At 36.3% G+C, this 20,690-nt stretch overlaps 1 non-coding gene across 1 annotated transcript; it reads left to right on the top strand.

The window, feature by feature from the left end:
* Positions 1-18,192: 18,192 nt before the first annotated feature.
* On the top strand, positions 18,193-18,265 carry Trnar-ccu (transfer RNA arginine (anticodon CCU)). The gene has a single exon. It is a non-coding gene; the product is annotated as a tRNA-Arg (tRNA).
* The last annotated feature ends 2,425 nt before the right edge of the window (positions 18,266-20,690 follow it).

Consider the following 20,690-nt stretch of genomic DNA (forward strand, 5'->3'; position numbering starts at 1 on the left):
TCGTTGCGTTGATATTAAACTAAACTTGATATAAAAAGTTAAATTAAACTACTACTGACTAATACTAAAAATGAATACAAATTTCATACTTCATTCAGTCATCAGTTGCCCCAATCGTATATGTATTGTATATGTAAGTAAGATGTATTGTATGTTTTCTAAAGTCTGGCTCTATATAGCCACATTATTAAGATACAGTCACCTGCAATAATATGCTACTCTTCGAAAGCCGCAAAAATATGTGACACGCGCTTATGGCTCTACAAATAAGATAGTGTCACATATTTTTGCGGCCTTTGTTGTGTAACATATTATTGCAGGTGACTGTACCTACTGAATGACTCTTGCAAGGCCATATAAATCATATAATACTGTACACTGTAGGTACCTAGGTACCTACTGTAATTTTAACAAACTCTTTTTTGGTTATCTCACTCATAGATTAATTGAAAATATAACAGAACTTAAGTATTAAAGAAATAAGGCTTGATCTAGAGATAGGCCGAATATTCGGTAATTATTCGGTATACGGCATATTCGGCATATTTTTCAATGATCATATTCGGCCGAATAGTTCGGTTCGAACTCCCGAATATTTAGCGAATAAACAAATTCCTTTTTAAGGGTGTCCATTAGCTGACGCGTTGTGCGCTTCGCGGTCAGGCATGAGACGGGTCCATTTCTTTTCATTAACTTTCCCGGCCGGTCCAGAGGGGAAAGGTCAAAAACAGGTGCGGAGTGCAGATCGCGGACCTGTATGAACTTGTTTTCAGCTTTTTTCGCAGTTTTAGCCCAACCGAATATTCGGCCGAATATTCGTATTCGGCAAAGTCCATATTCGGCCCATCTCTATTGATCAATATCCTAAATCCGACCCATTCGCTAGTGTAACAAATAGTTCGCAAGTCCCTATTGTGAGGAGTAATAATTATGCAAACATTACTTTCAGTGTGGCGTTATGCACTATGCATAATATGAAACGTTGTTATTCGTGAATATATCCGAATGGAATTGCTTCATCATATTTACTTCGGAACTAGCGCTTGCTTTGGCATGAATAAACAATCGCCCAACCTATTTCCAGGCTCACTTATACTGTAGCTCAGTAAAGGCAAGCCACTTATCGAATGCGATCGTCGGCTGTAACGCTAAAAATTACAAAACATAAATAAAGTATGTACCTAACTTGTTACTAACATAATATGGGACTAGTCTTGAAATAAATATTATTCATTCATTCAAAGTAAGAATTAAGCCTTAAGATAAACGTGTAATGAACCCAACCCAACCGAAAACCGAATAAACCCAATTTCAAAATAAATGACACTGGTTAGGTACTCTGTAGATATAAATAGAGATGAAAATTATCAATTATATTGAGGCGGTAACTATAAGTATACTTAATAGGTGATTAATTACTGAATTGTTTGCTATATTTACTTGTAAGTATCAAAATCCCAATAATACCTATGTAGAAGTTAGACCAAGTTTTCTTGGTTATTTTAAACGTCAAACTTCTATGAAATTATGACGTATAAAAACACACTTGCACTGCGTGGGTTATCAAAATCGCTGCAGACTTTTCTTGTTCAAACTCTACTATCTGATACTATAATTTTGATTCCATTCACATTCTATTTTATAATTTTGATTTATTTATAATATACGTAATTGGTAACAGTCATATATCTATAGGTAGTGCCTATATTACACAATTTACACATGTTATATTAAGTTACAGTAACAAGTAGTCAAATAACAGTATACTAATACTAGTAGGTATATCTAACACACGGAACACACCACTGCAGTTAGTCTGAATCTTATAAGATCTCATTCGCAAATGATTAGGTACGAACTCTATGATTCTGGGTTCTAGCTACAAATTAAGGCAAATCAAACTCTACGGGTATATATTTACATTACAAGCAGCGCCATTCAAGTAATTTTGTTTATTTCCGTCGCTCAAATAGATGTTAAAAATCTAGGTTTATTTAAAGATGTAACCTCATTCCTGAGCTCGCTAACGGGCGAAAGTAACAAGCATTATCTAATACAAATGCAAGGCGATGTGAATAATATAAATAAACAAGCCGAAAATCGATCTCCAAGCCACATACTTACCGTTTTGATATTGCCAGAACGACTCCTTGGGGGTTAACTACACTTTTATGATAAAATCAATGTATCGAAATAAAACAACAACAAATAAAGTCCATAGGCGGGGGAGAAGTGTTCTATTATTGACACGCGGCACGCGTTACGACTCCGATTGCGGTTACAAATGCGCGCGTTTTTGACGTACGCAAGGATGCGTTCGCGTAAAATTAAATCGGTTTCTCTTATTGTTTTGAAGGAGAAGGAGAGGATAGTGCGACGACGTAGGGCATTGAGTGTGCGCACTCGAAGCCGAGGCGGTACTGGCAGCGGCCGATAGGCGGCGCTGCCGGCGGCCCGTATTGATAAAAGCGCAGGCAAATTTCAGTCCCCTACCGTGCGCACGACTTTAACCACCAGTATAACATTTACTTAGGGCTCTTTACAACTATGCAGATCTCGAAGTTGCAGTTACACTGGTTACTGAGATCCGAATGGTTCTGTGATTGAAGGAGGGATGAGAATGAAGTACGGGGCGAGTCGCGGACGACGCGCGATGCGTCACACGAAATCGACCAACCTTGAACTCACGCTATCGGATATTAGATAATATAGCCTTAGATAAAATAATGCGGTAACAAACAAGCATAATTGATAAGGGGAAAGGCGTAGCGACGCGTAGCCATGAACCGCTACGAGGTCGGAGTATGTCGGCCGTAGTCGTAGCCATGCTTTATTTATGGGAAGGGTATAGTTGAATTATCGAGAAGATGGAATTGCATTTGTAGTGGTTGTATGCTGATAGTACAAGAAAATAGAAAATTCAAATATAGAATGCCTGTAAACAAACAATACTACTACATATGCAATTCCACGCTCTCGATGATTCAACTATATTCACGTTGCAATGTATATAGTCCGACAAGAAATTGTAGAAAAATATTGAGGGCGCCACTTCCTAGGTAAGCTCGGTTTGTTCGCGGTAAGTGCGACATAAAATAGTAGAAATTAAATAAAATGGAACTAAAAATTTTCCATAGGTGCTAAATATCTGCAATGTTTAAGCATTTTACGTCAAAAATGTGACAGTAAAGCTCAGTTTTCCTAGGATAGCGGTGCTGTAATATAGCGGCCGTCTCCATGCAAAAAACTTACAACATCCATATTTAGGTGTATTATTTTGTGTGGAGACGGCCGCTATATGACGGCACCGCTATCATAGGAAAACCGAGCTTTACTGTCACATTTTTGACGTAAAATGCTTAAACATTGCAACAATTTATAGTTCGTTTTTTTTAGCATTAGAAATAAGGTAAACAATCTTGATGTGTCTTTTAATTGAAAAACACATTTTAAAAATAAGTTACGGCAAATATGTAACAATTATGAATCTAATACGATAATTTATATTCTTCTGCTTTCATAAGTAATAGTAACTGATTTTTAAAAAGCGTTTTTCAATTAAAAGACATGTCAAGATCGCTTACCTTCTTTCAAGTGCTTTCTAATGCTAAAAAAAACGAACTATAGTATGGAATTTTTTTCGTTTCATTTTATTTAATTTCTACTATTTTATGTCGCACTATACAGTGGTGCCAGGTAGTAATATACTTAAGTACCTACATATAAAGAATAAAACATTATTTTAATATAATCTAGTAGCATGGTATAATAATATACTCCGCCTGGTACTCCATTCCGAGATTCGCGTATGACCTAACTGACACGCGTCTACGTCATCATGCTGTTTACAGGTTCTCAAACTTTGAAATGTGGGAGAATTTTAACCAACGGTGAAAATTATTTTAACGGCATTAATTTTAAGTTATTCATGTAGAAACATAGTAAAATAAAACAAATCTAATGTATTAAATTAAACTTTATTTATCTATACAAGACAAACGTTTAAAAAACTAATTCACAGTTACACATTAATTACCAAGCTTACGACGTGAAAAGTTTGGAAAACACTGCGACTGCTGACACTGAGCGAGAAGGAAATAACAATTAACACGCGTTCGACAAGGATGACGGTCAGGGCATGAAGTTATCTAGATCCGAATTGTCAAATGTCCACAGCGCTATCCTGTGTTGCCAGTAGTATAAACAGAATTACCCGAAAGTCTGAAATTTCTTTCGTGAATCGGAAGATATTGCTAACGAGTAATTAAAAATGACGTGTTATTGTAAAATTTAAGCTAAAATACATATAAATGAAAATTATAAAATTATAAAGAAATATTTTAACTTATTAACCATAGGTATAATGTACCCATGTAACATGTTATGTTGAAATAAAGTGGCAATGTTATTGTGACGTAATCGCGTGTCACTTTGGGAATGGAAGACCATGTTTTATTAGACCATGTCTAGTAGTTATCATCAACATACCTATTCATAAACGGAATAGGTAATTAATTTGATTATTTTTGTGAAAAAGCGGTGGTAGCCGAGTGGGTCTGACTATCAATCCGGAGGTCGTGAGTTCAAATTCTGGCTCGTACCAGTGAGTTTTTCGGAACTTATGTACGGAATATCATATCATATTTACCATTATCTTTTCAGTGAAGGAAAACTTCGTCAGGAAACCTAAATACATATATATCTGCGAAGAAATTCAAACGTGTATGTGAAGTCCCCAACCCGCATTGCGCCAGCGTGGGGACTATAGCCCAAACCCTCTCGTGCTTGAGAGGAGGCCTGTGCCAGTGGGACGTATATAGGCTAAATTATTATTATATTATATATTTTTGTGAATATCTCTAAATGTTAATTAGTATAATTTAGAGTTATCAATCACACTACTTATATACTAGTAACTTTTGTAAACATGAAGCAAAACTAGGCGATGAGCAAAGTCCGGTGGCCCAAAATTGTGCACTTGGTGATAAAATTTTCTAAGTAAGTACACGTAGATATTTTCACACAAGTATAGGTACTATGTATCGTGGCCGCGTCTGTCCGTTTGTGTGTTTGTATGTTTGTCCGCGATAAACTCAAAAATTACTGAACGGATTATCATGCGGTTTTCACCTATCAATAGAGTGATTCTTGAGAGAGGTTTAGGTGTACCTATAATTTGTTAACCCGTGCGAAGCCGGGGCGGGTCGCTAGTTGATTTTAAAAAGGGAGTCGCATTATTTTCGACATAAGTGTAATATCGTGGAAAGATTTCAGGAGTCGCCGCGAAGTGATACGTCATTAGAATATTCATCAACCGATACGTAAGTATTCCGAAGACGTGACTTGAATCACAATGCCCGCCGTAAACTTTGGAAAATTTTACGCATAACATTTGCGCGGAGGCGTGCTGTTCAAGTAACATTTAATGAAAAAATATTAATAAACAAGATGTTTAACACTTTTTGTCATGTCAACAATTTGTTAAATTTATTGGAAAAGAGGTAGGTACATCATGAATAAAATTATAATTAAAAATTAAATTAAAATTCAAATAAGACTAAATAAATCTAAAATAAAACTATATTAAATCTAAAAAAACTAGGCCCCTGCGGCATAGTACCGAAAACAAACAAAAACGTCACTTTTGACACTATCTATGTTTTATTTGACAATATCATATCTTATCCATATCGTATCTAGTCGTAATATTTGACGTATCTTAAAGTTCGAATCGAGCCGAAAGTCATAATTAGCGCGCGCCAAAAAGTTATCGCGTTAAAAAAATGTCCAACTATCGTGACAAGTTCAAGACGCAACATGAATAAGTTTTTTTGTTCGTTAACAAAAAAAGTATTATAATTGAATAATTTTACGGTTTAGACTCACTTGTTTTTAGTCACTCACGCGACATTTTTCGGAGAGCCTGGGTCTCCTTTAGCAGTGTTCACGAATTGAGCGTTTAATTATTTGCCATTTTTAAAAAATGTGACCTTTTTTGCCACTTTTGTGTTATTTCTACTCAGAATCACGAGCTCTTTCGATCCTAATGGGATAAAAAAATGTCCCAGAGTTTTTTTCCTATTGTGTTACCATTTCTCCATAGTCTCCATACTTTAAAGTTTGAAAAATGTATGGAAATTTTAGGACACTTTTTCTCCTATAAGAACTATGTATAAGGATGAAAAGGGCTCGCGATCCTGACTAGAAATAACACAAAAGTGGCAAAAATGTATAAAAATGGCAAAAAATAAAAGAAACGCTCAATTATGTTTTACTTGCGACAAATGTTAAGCATACTGTCAGAAGTAAATTCTTTTTTGTAGGTATTATATGTGTCGGTATTTCGTATAGTATTGTGTAAACTGAATGATCCCCGGGGTGCGGGCCGAGCCGAGCTACGTGAGCAGCCCGGGCGACATGTTTAGTGCGCTGCTCCCCGTTCCAACCCCCTACCCAGGCATTCACGGTTACGTGCATGTCAATTAAAGTTTCATAAATGCGAGACATTATTGTAATATGTAATAAAGAATAAACTGAAGTAATAATATAAAGAATATATGTATGTATTTCGTATAGTATTGTGTAAACTGTATGATCCCCGGGGTGCGGGCCGAGCCGAGCTACGTGAGCAGCCCGGGCGACATGTTTAGTGCGCTGCTCCCCGTTCCAACCCCCTACCCAGGCATTCACGGTTACGTGCATGTCAATTAAAGTTTCATAAATGCGAGACATTATTGTAATATGTAATAAAGAATAAACTGAAGTAATAATATAAAGAATATATGTATGTATTTCGTATAGTATTGTGTAAACTGAATGATCCCCGGGGTGCGGGCCGAGCCGAGCTACGTGAGCAGCCCGGGCGACATGTTTAGTGCACTGCTCCCCGTTCCAACCCCCTACCCAGGCATTCACGGTTACGTGCATGTCAATTAAAGTTTCATAAATGCGAGACATTATTGTAATATGTAATAAAGAATAAACTGAAGTAATAATATAAAGAATATATGTATGTATTTCGTATAGTATTGTGTAAACTGTATGATCCCCGGGGTGCGGGCCGAGCCGAGCTACGTGAGCAGCCCGGGCGACATGTTTAGTGCGCTGCTCCCCGTTCCAACCCCCTACCCAGGCATTCACGGTTACGTGCATGTCAATTAAAGTTTCATAAATGCGAGACATTATTGTAATATGTAATAAAGAATAAACTGAAGTAATAATATAAAGAATATATGTATGTATTTCGTATAGTATTGTGTAAACTGAATGATCCCCGGGGTGCGGGCCGAGCCGAGCTACGTGAGCAGCCCGGGCGACATGTTTAGTGCACTGCTCCCCGTTCCAACCCCCTACCCAGGCATTCACGGTTACGTGCATGTCAATTAAAGTTTCATAAATGCGAGACATTATTGTAATATGTAATAAAGAATACACTGAAGTAATAATATAAAGAATATATGTATGTATTTCGTATAGTATTGTGTAAACTGTATGATCCCCGGGGTGCGGGCCGAGCCGAGCTACGTGAGCAGCCCGGGCGACATGTTTAGTGCGCTGCTCCCCGTTCCAACCCCCTACCCAGGCATTCACGGTTACGTGCATATCAATAAAAGTCTCATAATAGCGAGACATTATTGTAATGTATAAATAGACTAAACTGAAGTAATTAAACTTATTAGATTGTTTTAATTTTATAATTTAAAAGATTCGTAAGCATTTTGCTGCACTATCCTCTTTTCGCATCAAATACCTCCTCCTTTAATGCCTCCTCCTTTTAGATAGTATAATATACCTAAGCAGTGCATGATTATATTATATTATAAAAGGGATAACTAAACAGTTAACCCTACGGTAAACTAAGTGCCCTAAATCATGTAGTTAATACATGAGTACCTAGTTAGGAAAGTCATAATTATGACATGTATAATTGACTATGATTTGACACTGAGGTACACACAGCTGCAAAAATGCATATCCACTTCATGTATGAATCCCATTCGCTGTACGTACTTCCATAAGGTCTTTTGGTGATTTTCATGCACGGTACTACTAAAAATGTATTAAACAGCACGACGTCACAGATTGATATTACTATTAACTCCTCGTATCTTGACCTGCCAGGCAAAACACTGAACTCAAGTATAAAAAATTGAATGCCTGAGAAATCCAGGTATTATTGCAGCTAACAGAACTACCTACAGCTTGACAAAAAAGAGTAGAAATTAAAAAGTGGCAACACTGTAGTGTCGTCCCTTTCAAACCAATATGTATAAGAAAACGGGACAACACTACAGTGTTGCCACTTTTTAATTTCTACTCTTTTTTGCCAAGCTGTACCTAACATCCAGTCTTTTAGTGAAACTCTCGATGTCGTGGTACCGGGTGACCTTGGGATGTTGCACTAGTGCACTCGCCGCACTCTCCTTTCCCCCCTTGCCCGTCTGCCCTTGCGGCGCTTTCTCCGCACCCGCCTCGCTGGACGCGTGCTATGGTTCAAATGCTTTGGAGGAAAATCTAGGATAGATTTTCTTTGAGTCTGCGAATTCGTGGGGGTAAACTATTGCTTATTTTCGTATTTATGCTCCGTTATATTGATAGGTAACAAGTCAAAATTTTGTTGTGTTATTAAAACTGTTAAAACTGTTAACGACTGAGAATTAGTTAATATATTTTGCAATGGAAAGCTATACCTATGTTTTTCAAGTGAAAAAAACACGTATTTTCTAAAACAGTACGTAGGTAAATTTAACCTAAGTAACGAACCTTTTACTTGTGCCAAAAGTTTGATAATATTATAGTTTACTATGATTAACTAGTACAAAGTAGTGTTTATTTTATTATGCAATAAATCGTACTTATATATAAAGAAGGAGGTAACATTATTTACATACAAATTTATTGAACGTAAACACCTCACCGTGTCAAAGACCTCTCATGCAGCTAATTGAGGTACAGAGTAATAACACACAACTTTTATATTGCTATTCTAACCAACAATATAAACCGTATCACGATCATATAAAGCTCATTTAAACTGCTTTTAACAACATGACATATTGAAGCCCATCAACATGTAATTTAGACGCCGATAACTAAAATATTCAAGCGAATTTACAAGATATTCACTGTCACCTAACATGGTACGAGTACATGGTAGATTTAATCTCGCAAAACGCGGTATAAGCCGATATTCGGAAACGGGAATACAATACTAAATTTCTTGTGTGTATGTTCGCTCTAGAAAGAGCGAGAGTGGAGGAAAATCGATATAACACTTGTCACCATCATCATCATTATTCTTAAGAGCCTGTCTCTTGTCGGTGGAGTAATCGCCATTCCGTTCTCTCTGCGACTGTTTTGAGCTCATACGTCACTACGTTGATTTTCTCTTTGGCCTGGTCGCACTAGTCCAAATAACACTGTAATAGGTGAAAAATACATTCGATAAAAGGTGTCTGGGAGAGCATTTTGAACATGAAAATTATAATAAGTATGATTATCAATGTGTCGCACTCTCACGCAAGGGTTTCGCTTGAAAAGACCAAACTGAAACAAAGGTTTTTTATACTTTAAGATGCACATTCGAGAAGGCAGCCCATGTGTCGCTCAATAGAATTAATCTTCTGATTGCTAAGTGCAGATTTAACAAGATTATCGGATCCCCGGACAGGTTGCAAGTTGCAGTTGCCGTGGCAAATTAATCAGAAGGACTCTTAATCAGGCATCTGGCTCTTTTAGGCTTAAGACTTGTCATGATTAATCAGCAATCGAACCCCTACGATTAGTGTTCGACTGTTCGTACCTACTAAAATCATAAATTTTTCCATGAGGAAGATGCAAAAAATATGTAGGTACCTTTACCTATAGATGCAGAGCTGTTCATATGTTTTTTATGGTTATACTGTGTATATACTTATGTATTACTATTTTGATACGTATATTTATTCGTACGTTCTGTTGGCCAAATATGTCATGTCATGGGTGTACCCGTTCGATATTTTATCGTATTCTCTTTGGCATAGATATTGTGCTGTAATGAATCGTATAATAATTATGGTATTGCCCTACTATATATTACATTTTAAAGCCAAAATTTACTACCATGTTTGACCCCTTTCCTCTGAAACCGTATTTAATGTAGGGATTGGGACCCATACATTTGCCTTGAGAAAACGAATCGAAGATAAGATAAGATGCAAGTTTCCAGTGGTGACAGAATTACGTAGATTTTAACTTTAACTTAGAATAAAACTTAGCATACTTAAATTAAACGAAGAACGCTACTGAAGGCTAAGCTAAGGGCTCTATAGTAGCTTAAGTTAAATCTAGTAAAACCGGTCTGTTCGAACCAGACAAGTGAGGTTTAATTGAGAATTTTAAAAATGTAAAGTTATTAGTTTCTGTAATCCTGCGGGCGGGAAAGGAATCTGGAATAATTTGTCAGTCTGGCGGGCCAAGTCTGTATTCCGATTGTTCACCGACTAATCTGGCCAAATTTTTACAATCCAGCGTATCGCGACCTCGGGACCATTGACAAATAATAGTATTAAAAGATCGTAGTTATATGGTTTTGCTGCTTGCGAATGGAATCCTTTAGACCGAGATTTGGGCGAGCCTTTTATTTTGCGATGTTTTGACAACTAATGGACGGATTGTGGTTGAAGGGATAAAATAAAATGCTGCTTTTCATTATGTATACGTCTAGATTTAAAAGATCTTACCCACAAGTAAAATAAATAAAACGTTTTAGAAATAAGCATGTAAAAAAGTAACATAAATTACTTAGAATCAGTTTTGTACTCGCAACGTAAGTTTCATTGTTATAACTACCAAAGCAATGGTACTAAAGTACTCTATTATAACGTATTTATTTTCATAATTTTTATTACCTATTCTGCTAATATTTTAAAAACTCATTCATTCAAATTTAACTCAAAAATTTTGAACTTACACGACTTTAAAATTTTCAGCATTAAAAATAAAAGCGCGTTGACGTGAACCGACAATCTCCACATAGGTACCAATATTTAATAAGTAGATATAGGTACATACATAATACCCAAATAGCCATATGTAAGCGAAACTGATTTCATTTCCGATCTGGGAGTGTATCGTCATTTTCAATTTCTTGCTTGCTAAAGCTGCAGCTGCATATAATTTGGCAAACATAGTAACATGTTGAGTCAGAGAGCAATATTCATAAGTAAATTATAAAATTTAAACCCGAGAGTACAAATGTGCTACAAATCGACTTACGTTAGAATTGTTATACCTAATCATCTCAGCGTCGCTTTCGAAAGTATTATTGTATCGCGACTTTTTTTTTTCAGAGGTGGAGGTAATCCTCCTTGAATACTGCCGGCCCGGTATCCGGCAGCATGCTCGACACAGCTGCTCTGGAGATATTTCTCCCAGCCGCCTACGGACTTAGCCCCTCCACTGTTTCGACAGTCCACCATTGTCAAAACCTACTGATGTTCCGTCGGAAACTTTCCAAAATTGCGATCTACATATAAACTTTTGGAAACTTAATTTTTTTTTGTATGAGAATCGAAATTTTGCATTTCTGAAATGAATGATTGAATGAATGATTTGTCAGTCATCCTATTGCAATATTGTAACCGCCATTTTCGCAAACGGTCCCGTGTGCTCATGCGCGGCGCGGGCGCGTCTCACGATGCAGCTAATGACCGCTGATTGATATTTATGACTTTGGAATCGACTGTATCGCATTACAGGCAGGGCTGCCACTGTTTTTAGAACTGTTTTAGAACTTTGAATAGTTTTACGGTTTAGACTCACTTGTAAAATTATTCAATGTTAATACTATGTCTCACAACAGTTTAAATTCGATTGTTTTAGAACTTCCTGCGTCGCACAGCTAAACTGTGGAATAAACTGTTGCCTTTGGTATTTACGGACCGTTACGACCTTCAAACCGTCAATAAAAGAGCGTTCTCCCATATTAAAAGCCGGCATCAACCTCTACCCCTTAGCAAGCGACAGAGAGTGGGAGTGCCACCAAAAGCCTGTCTGTGCAGAGTTAGCTTATACCAACTTTAGATATAAATATATTAGGTGAACTTGAAACCTATTAATGATAATGCAGAAATTTCCAGTGTGTATAGACAACTACAGATGTGTAAGTTGCGGAAAGTTTCCTAAAAGTTGGAAAAGTTCTCGGAAATTTCAGGAAAATTTCACAGGAAACAAAACAAACTTCATTTTAGAAATGGAAAATTTCGATTTCGACAGTGAGAAGTCTCTGAAGTTTTACGTGTGGAAATTTCGTAATTTAGGAAACTTTCCGACGGCACTTCAGTAGTGACAAGTGTGGCAACCCTAAATACACGCTGCAGGCTTATGTCATTCATGCACCGATGTGTTGACGAGAGCCAGATACCGCTCTTAATGCACTACTTGATACGCCTGTAACCTTCCAACCCTCGTATATTGCTCAATTTGTGCACGCCGATATCAACCGTATGAAATGAGAATACGGGTTACATATTTAGACGTTTAAAAGCTGCGTTCCTTAAAGTAATCGAGAGTTTATTACCTAATAATATAGTTAGTTCTCTATTCGTTTGGTTTTTGTTGCTAAAAGCAGAGGCAGCCTGCAAAAAGAAAAGGCTGCTATTTAACTGATCACCAGATTTAATAAAATTTAATACCAAAAAAATCTACTTTACCACCCTAAAATAATAAACGATCACCAAAATTATAACACCATTTTAATGTGAAATGATTACCAATTTTATTACATTTTACTATCCTATTAAAGGAAATGACACCAAACTAATCATTATTAACCCAAAAATGGTAAATGATTACCAAATTTCAAACCACATTTTAATGTGAAATGATAACCAAATTTTTACATCTTGCTATCCTATTAAATAAAATGACACCAAAATAATCATTGTAAACCCAAAAATAGTAAATGACCACCAAAATTGTAACCACATTTTAGTTAAAAATGTGCAAATATTTAATATATCGTTATCCTATTAAATTAATTAATCCACTTCGTCATCTTTTTCTAACCTAACCTAACCCACTTTTCTAGTAGCATTTCGTTTCTGTATGGGTTGCAGTTCAAGCCTAACAAAACCCACTTTTCTAGTAGCATTTCGTTTCTGTAAGGGTCGCAGTTCAAACCTAACCTAACCCACTTTTCTAGTAGCATTTCTTTTCTGTATGGGTCGCAGTTCAAACCTAACCTAACCCACTTTTCTAGTCGCATTTCGTTTCTGTAAGGGTCGCAGTTCAAACCTAACCTAACTCACTTTTCTAGTAGCATTTCGTTTCTGTATGGGTTGCAGTTCAAACCTAACCTAACCCACTTTTCTAGTAGCATTTCGTTTCTGTATGGGTCGCAGTTCAAACCTAACCTAACCCACTTTTCTAGTAGAATTTCGTTTCTGTATGGGTCGCACTTCAAACCTAACCTAACCCACTTTTCTAGTAGCATTTCGTTTCTGTAAGGGTCGCAGTTTAAACCTGACCTAACCCACTTTTCTAGTAGCATTTCTTTTCTGTAAGGGTCGCAGTTCAAACCTAACCTAACCCACTTTTCTAGTAGTATTTCTTTTCTGTAAGGGTCGCAGTTCAAACCTAACCTAACCTACTTTTCTAGTAGCATTTCTTTTCTGTAAGGGTCGCAGTTCAAACCTAACCTAACCCACTATTCTAGTAGCATTTCAGTATGCTACTAGAAGAATTAAAACGGTGGTACTTTTGTAATTTTAGGCCTTATTTTTTTGGTGTTCAGTAATTTTTTTTTGGTAAGCATGATTTTTCCATTTAGGGTACCAAAGTATTTTTTGGTGGTCATTATATTTGTAGCCAAAAGAAAAGCCCCAATTTTTTTTTGATCTTCGCAACACCTTGTCCGCGATTTGTTCACGCCAGTGGTATTTCACCAAATTTTTTGGCGCGCTCGGCTCGACACTACAAATTCATTAAAGACACAGTCTAATGGGGACATTACCTACTCACATTAGGGAAAAACAACGTGACCGTGACTTTTCACTGTAAGCTGTCAAATATTGGTTTAGTTAAACCAATCGAGTGAGTTCTGTGCGTAGCACTATCTATTATGTCTTATGTCACACCGCGTCTTCCAACCTCGTAAGTCCTCGCGTACTTGTACAAGTTCAAATTAATTCTAGTTTTGAACTCTTATAAAAATAAAAGAAAGTTCCATATTCAAAAGCCCAAAAATTGCCCTGGGTCTTACGAGGTCGCCACTCTGGAACCTTCCTGTCCTAGCTCCTATCTGATCAAGGCGAAATATGCCCCACTACCACACATTCATCATGTAGCTCAGTTCCTACAGATAGGCGAAACAATAGAACAGTACCTACTGGACAGTGCAGCGGGTCAACTTGGTGATGTCACTTGGCATTATGCACTGCTGCTGTGCAAGTGTGCACGCCCGAGTTACTGTTCAATTGAATTCAGCCATTTCCATTGATTACTTACCTACTACTTACAGTACTTACAGCTAGCTAGCTATCATCATCATCAACATCATATCAGCCTTTTATCGCCCACTACCTACTGAGCAATTGAGCATGGGCCTCTCTTCGAGTACGCCACTTATCCCGGTCCTGAGCCAATCTCATCCAGAAGTGACACGCAATCTTCGCTACTACTACTAGCATACTATATAAGACTATTCATGGTCACTACACATTTGGCATTGTCAAATTCATTCAGAATGAAAGCTTAATCAAATCACCCACGTCAGTTGCCTCACTTGTATATAATCTACGTTCACATATGTAAATTACTTACATTGTTTGAGGTTTTTACCTATGAGTTAAAGGGGATTTAATATTTAATTTAAAATGACAGGTATCTGTAGGACAAAATTGAGTGTTGCATCGGTTATGTGTGGGCACCGCCTATAATGTGGTCTGGCGGGGAAGTCTATGGTTATTTCTAAAGCACTACATGTAGGATATAATTGTGGTGTAGTTACTTAGTTGCCCACTTTCTCAGCATGATGATATGATACATTTTTAAGAAATGGTCAATAATAACAGTGCGGCAAAATATCGCAAATTAAGTTTCGGTTATTATATATGTACCTACTTATTTTTATTTCATTTGTATATTTTTTTATACACACTTCGTGTACAATTTCCTTAAATACTAATGTCACGCGTATTTTTACTAAGAACCCTTAATAGCATCGTGAGTTTTTGTGCTCATAGAACACTTCCACCTAATAAAATAGAGTAAAACCTCAAACTTCACCCTCCGTCTCCACGTTACATGAAATATTAAAAAGTTCCATAATCGATTGACCTGAATAGCGGCTTTGTAGCTGCAGCACCCTCGAGCCTCTCCAGCGTGACGTCAACGGGAGAAGAGGCGGCTAGCATATGCACAAATAGCTGAACACTTGTAGGCCTTATGTCGGGGTAGTAAGGTTTACGAAAGGCTTGTTAACAGTGACATGCATTTCTTAGAACCATACTCATAGAATGGGATATTTTTTTTTTTATATAAGTACGTGTTTGAGGATAGTTACCAGATCCAAGACTACGCGAAAGTGGTCTAAGTTTGCGACTCTTTACTTTGGACAAAGACATAACTTTGGACAATTTGGAGATAGGAGCTTTTCACGTGAAACGAAAAGCGTGACTGCTTTTTTGTATTATGTCATTTTGTCAATTTGCTTTTGTGAGTAACAAAAAGGTCAATTAAGGCGTATTATAAAGAATTTCTGATTTTAACTTGTTATAATAATCTATCAGATCAGGCGAACAATTCCATTTATTTATTTTAAGTAATAAATAGGACTCGAAATGTTGAGCTGTCTAAAAGTCATATGTAGGTACTTAGCTTCTGTATTGTAGGTAATAGAATAAAAAAACACATAAGCAGAATCTGCAAAAAATCTAGATTTTTAGTACCCATAAAAACCCACCCTCCACAACTTATTGAGAGGCAGTAAACGTAAAAAAGTGAAGGATGCCATTACCGAGGCAATAGAGATAAGCATCATACAGTCAAGAATAAATTTTGGCGGATATTATTTTACATACATATACATATATTGGCAAATAGGTAGGTTCAGTTTGACATAGGACGGGAAAAAAATATTCAAATCTGGCTATATATTCATAGGTACTTTGTACACTGAAGAAGTAAATTGGGTTGGGATAAGTTATATTATGATAAGTAGGGATAAGTTGTATTATGTCATTTTGTCAATTTGCTTTTGTGAGTAACAAAAAGGTCAATTAAGGCGTATTATAAAGAATTTCTGATTTTAACTTGTTATAATAATCTATCAGATCAGGCGAACAATTCCATTTATTTATTTTAAGTAATAAATAGGACTCGAAATGTTGAGCTGTCTAAAAGTCATATGTAGGTACTTAGCTTCTGTATTGTAGGTAATAGAATAAAAAAACACATAAGCAGAATCTGCAAGAAATCTAGATTTTTAGTACCCATAAAAACCCACCCTCCACAACTTATTGAGAGGCAGTAAACGTAAAAAAGTGAAGGATGCCATTACCGAGGCAATAGAGATAAGCATCATACAGTCAAGAATAAATTTTGGCGGATATTATTTTACATACATATACATATATTGGCAAATAGGTAGGTTCAGTTTGACATAGGACGGGAAAAAAATATTCAAATCTGGCTATATATTCATAGGTACTTTGTACACTGAAGAAGTAAATTGGGTTGGGATAAGTAAAGTAAACCAGGGATAGACTGAATAGGAAAAAGCTGTTCTCAGAAAATATGTCATGGCATAAGGTCAGTCAGGGCAACTGAAACTATGGGGCAAAGGCAACTATGTACTCTAAAAATACAAGAAGTGAGACCAGAGCTAGAGCCAATTGAATTTATGGCACACTCTCACTAGTATAAAAGTTCACTCATTGTATAAGTTCTTCATCTTCTTCGTCGGTATCACTCTTGACAGAGTGGTCGTGGTCATCACTTCAGGTGTTGGTGGCAAGCTTCACAACACGTCGCCACTCTTCTCTGATGGCCGCCTTCCTCGTGCATTCATGTCGAGCCATTTACTGTCGCTTTGCACGCATTGTATGTACACTTACCTATACCATGAGTGAACTTTTATAGCCACTGCTCTAGCTCTAGACTAACTTCTTGTGTTTTAGAGTAGTTGCATTTGCCCCATGGTTGCAGTTCTCCTGGCTGACCTTACAAAACATACGGTGTTTGGCAGTTTAACAGTTAAAATCTCCTCCAGCTTATTATCTCATAATATCCATAATATTATTATGTTTGACCGTAGTTAACATGTTTCCACGCGCCGCCGTATTAAACCCTCACCAATTTCACTAGAAAATATTTGCATAGCAATCTTTGGAAGGTATATTTGTTCGGGGCTTATCTGATGCGAGTCGAGAGCCGAAGAAGTGAAAACATTTCACTGCCTTGTCCGTATTTATTTTGTGTTCTTTCGAGCTTGTGAAAACGGACATACTTAGTGTGTGGGTTTACGTTTATCCTTTATGAAATAGCACATTTTAGCAAGTAAGTATCTACTTATTTATATGAAATGTTTTCTGAACATGGTTAAATAGCTATCTAGGGAACGAATCAAATTATTTTATTGTCTTATTTTTATGTGTTATTTTTATTAGAATACCTGTGTTGTGTACAATAAAGTGATTACTACTACATATTACTCTTACCTACTACTATTTTTAAGTAAAATCACTGTCATATAAATTATAAACTTAATTAGATAATTACTAAGACTTTTATGGACGCCAACCCTAGACGCTTTTTCGTTTGTATACTTACCTATGTAACTATTTCACTTTGTGCTAAGAACTAATTATGTAATTTACCTAAACATAATTTATCCGTGTTGTATACGGCCATTATTCGGCCTAATCGGTCTGCATAAACCACAGACCAACCCCTATGCATTCTATTATTATTGCATAAAAATTAATAACCCGTTAGTTTATTGTATTAAACTACTTTGACCTAAGCCAAGTTCAAGTATTACTTTAATTTAAACATTTGCATGGGAATTACCACGTTAATTGGCTAAATTCAATTACTAAGCCAAAGTAAGTAGGAGCGTAACGTAATGTAATGAATGAATGAAACCTTAGTAAAGACGGCCTCAGTAAGGGGAGGCGATTGCGTAGAAATATTTCGTCCTTCGTCCTGCGCGCCCCTGTGGCCTAATGGATAAGGCATCGGCCTCCTAAGCCGGGGACTGTGGGTTCGAGTCCCACCAGGGGTAAATTTATTTTTATGTTAAATTATATTATATTTTCTTGCAACTTTTCAATCAAATTCCAATAAAAAAAATGTTCTCTGTATATTATGAAGTATCGTAGTCTTTGAAAAAAAACGATTTTTTATTTTATTTTATTGAATATCTAAAGTTCTAAAGGGTTCTATTTTCGGGGTTAAATAAGTACAGTACAGTACATATTCTTTATTGTGCACTATAAAAATACTTTTTTTTTCTATAGTGAATCATATTTTACACGTAATTTAGTTATTACCTATTTAATTTTAAGTGTCCTTCAGGTTTTAACGTGTTTTAATATATTGTTTAGACCAAAGACCAAATTATATTAATAACTTTATAAACCCTAAAATATTCCACTTGAAAGAGAGCCATTTATAAAAGTGAAACTCTTAAAACGAACACGCAAAGGTTTAAGTTTAAAAACATTTCAACCGCAAGCGAAAGTACAGAATGCAATAACCACCCCCAACATCACTAAAACGCCCTTAAGGTATAAATAAGTGCCTAAGGTTTAACGGCCCGGCCTGCAGGCTGTGTGTGTGCGTGGGTGTGCGTGGTGCGTCCGTGTGCGGCGTCTGCGACCTTGTCGGGTCGTCTCCTGAAACTTGCTGAAATACGCCGATGCGCCCGGTGGTGGGGTGGGCCGAATCGATATTCAAATTTCATGAACAATGCATCAACGGTGATTAGATTATATTTTTTAGTCGTGTTAAATTACATTGTTAGATTAAAAGCGAATTGAGCGACGATCGGGATAACTTAAGGGGCTACCTCACGCCAATGACCTTCGATCTGAATCCCTTAGATTTCTAATGTTTTTTGTAGCTTATTATTTTAACAGCAACGGCTTTAAGCAATATAGTAAGTATCCCATATTTACTTCAAAGTTCGAGATATTTGGTATCAAAGTTGAACAATTTTAAGCTAAAAAACTGGTTTATTGGCCATAGCTTTTGTGTTAATTAGTTTAAAATTAAAACCCTGAACACGATATTCGAGACGTCAAAGACGAAACCAAATATGTAGATTTCGTACATGTAAGATCCTTCACAGCAAACTAGATACGAAAAGAGTGTTTTTTTAGACAATGTTTAAAAAAATCATAAAAAAGTATTAATTTCTTTCAAAATCCGGTAGACAAAACCGGAGATAAAAGATTGAAGAACCGATAACCGTTTGTCTTACAATGCTATCTGTAGTGCAAAAAAAGGAGATACGATTCAAAACTAGTCAAAAATCGATGAAAACCTCGGGTAGCCCCTTAATGAAATTCATAAGTTACTTACTTAATGGCGCAGCTACCCAAAATGAGTATTGGCCTCCGACACGAGTACACGCCAGTTGTCTCGATCCTGTGCCATCTCCCACCAGAATTCACTAGTTGCTTTTAAATACATAATTACTCGTATTGAGAACAAGATATGTATATTTTGTGAACAATTACTGCTCAATTATCCTTCTAGTAATTATGTTCCGAGAGAGAGCTGTAGAAATTACTTTCATAAGTACATCATCTTCATCACCATCATCAATATTTTAGAGCTCTGCTCTTGTCGGTGGAGTAATCGCCACTCTTCTCTTTGCTGGGCCATAAGTACATGCTGACAAACAATTGTATTTTCCTGTAGGTATCTATATAAACATTTAGTGTGTGAGTTTTGGTTGTCAAGTGAGGATACCGTATTGTTTTAAATCGAATATTAATTGTTATGTAAACATTTTTCGAATGAAATGTAAATTAATAAGTTGAATGTTTTAAGGTGTGAGGGTGCAGCAATGTCACTTGTTTGTGCAGGTTCCAAATGTCATTGTTGTTAGTGGTTAGATGATTACATAAAGCTTTCCCGATATTAATTAAATCGAACTCTCACAAATCAGCCTGCAAACACCTCACTTTAATGAAAACTAAGTGTAACTAGAGATGGGTAGGGGTGAGTAAATACTGAGTATTTACTCGGTATTTACTCAAAGCACCCGATAAATACCCGTATTTACTCATTTAGGTGGGTAAAAACGATTGCTTATAAAATATTCAAAAAGTGAGATTTAAGAACAAAATTGTCTTTTATTGAAGAGTGCTAACGTGTATTAACAATATCTATAAAATAAAAAGCATATAGGACGCTTAATTTAGGAAAAAAAGGTAATTATTAGTGAGAGGCAAATTGTGATAATGCACAGTTAACAATTTTGTTTGAAATAAGTAGGTATTTACTTTAAAAATATGGTACTTCAATTCTATCGATTTTCTAGATAACTGCATGTCGCGCAAAAGTGCGTGTTTACGCGGCACTTACGACCTTTTATTAAGGGTTTTTTAAAGAAAACTCATAAATGGCTCAACCGATGATGTTCAAAATATTGTTTTTTGTACTCTATTATACGGCTAATCTCCCGATATGTTTTCATA

Source organism: Cydia splendana, chromosome 8, assembly GCF_910591565.1.
Source record: "Cydia splendana chromosome 8, ilCydSple1.2, whole genome shotgun sequence".
NCBI classification, from domain to species: Eukaryota; Metazoa; Arthropoda; class Insecta; order Lepidoptera; family Tortricidae; genus Cydia; species Cydia splendana.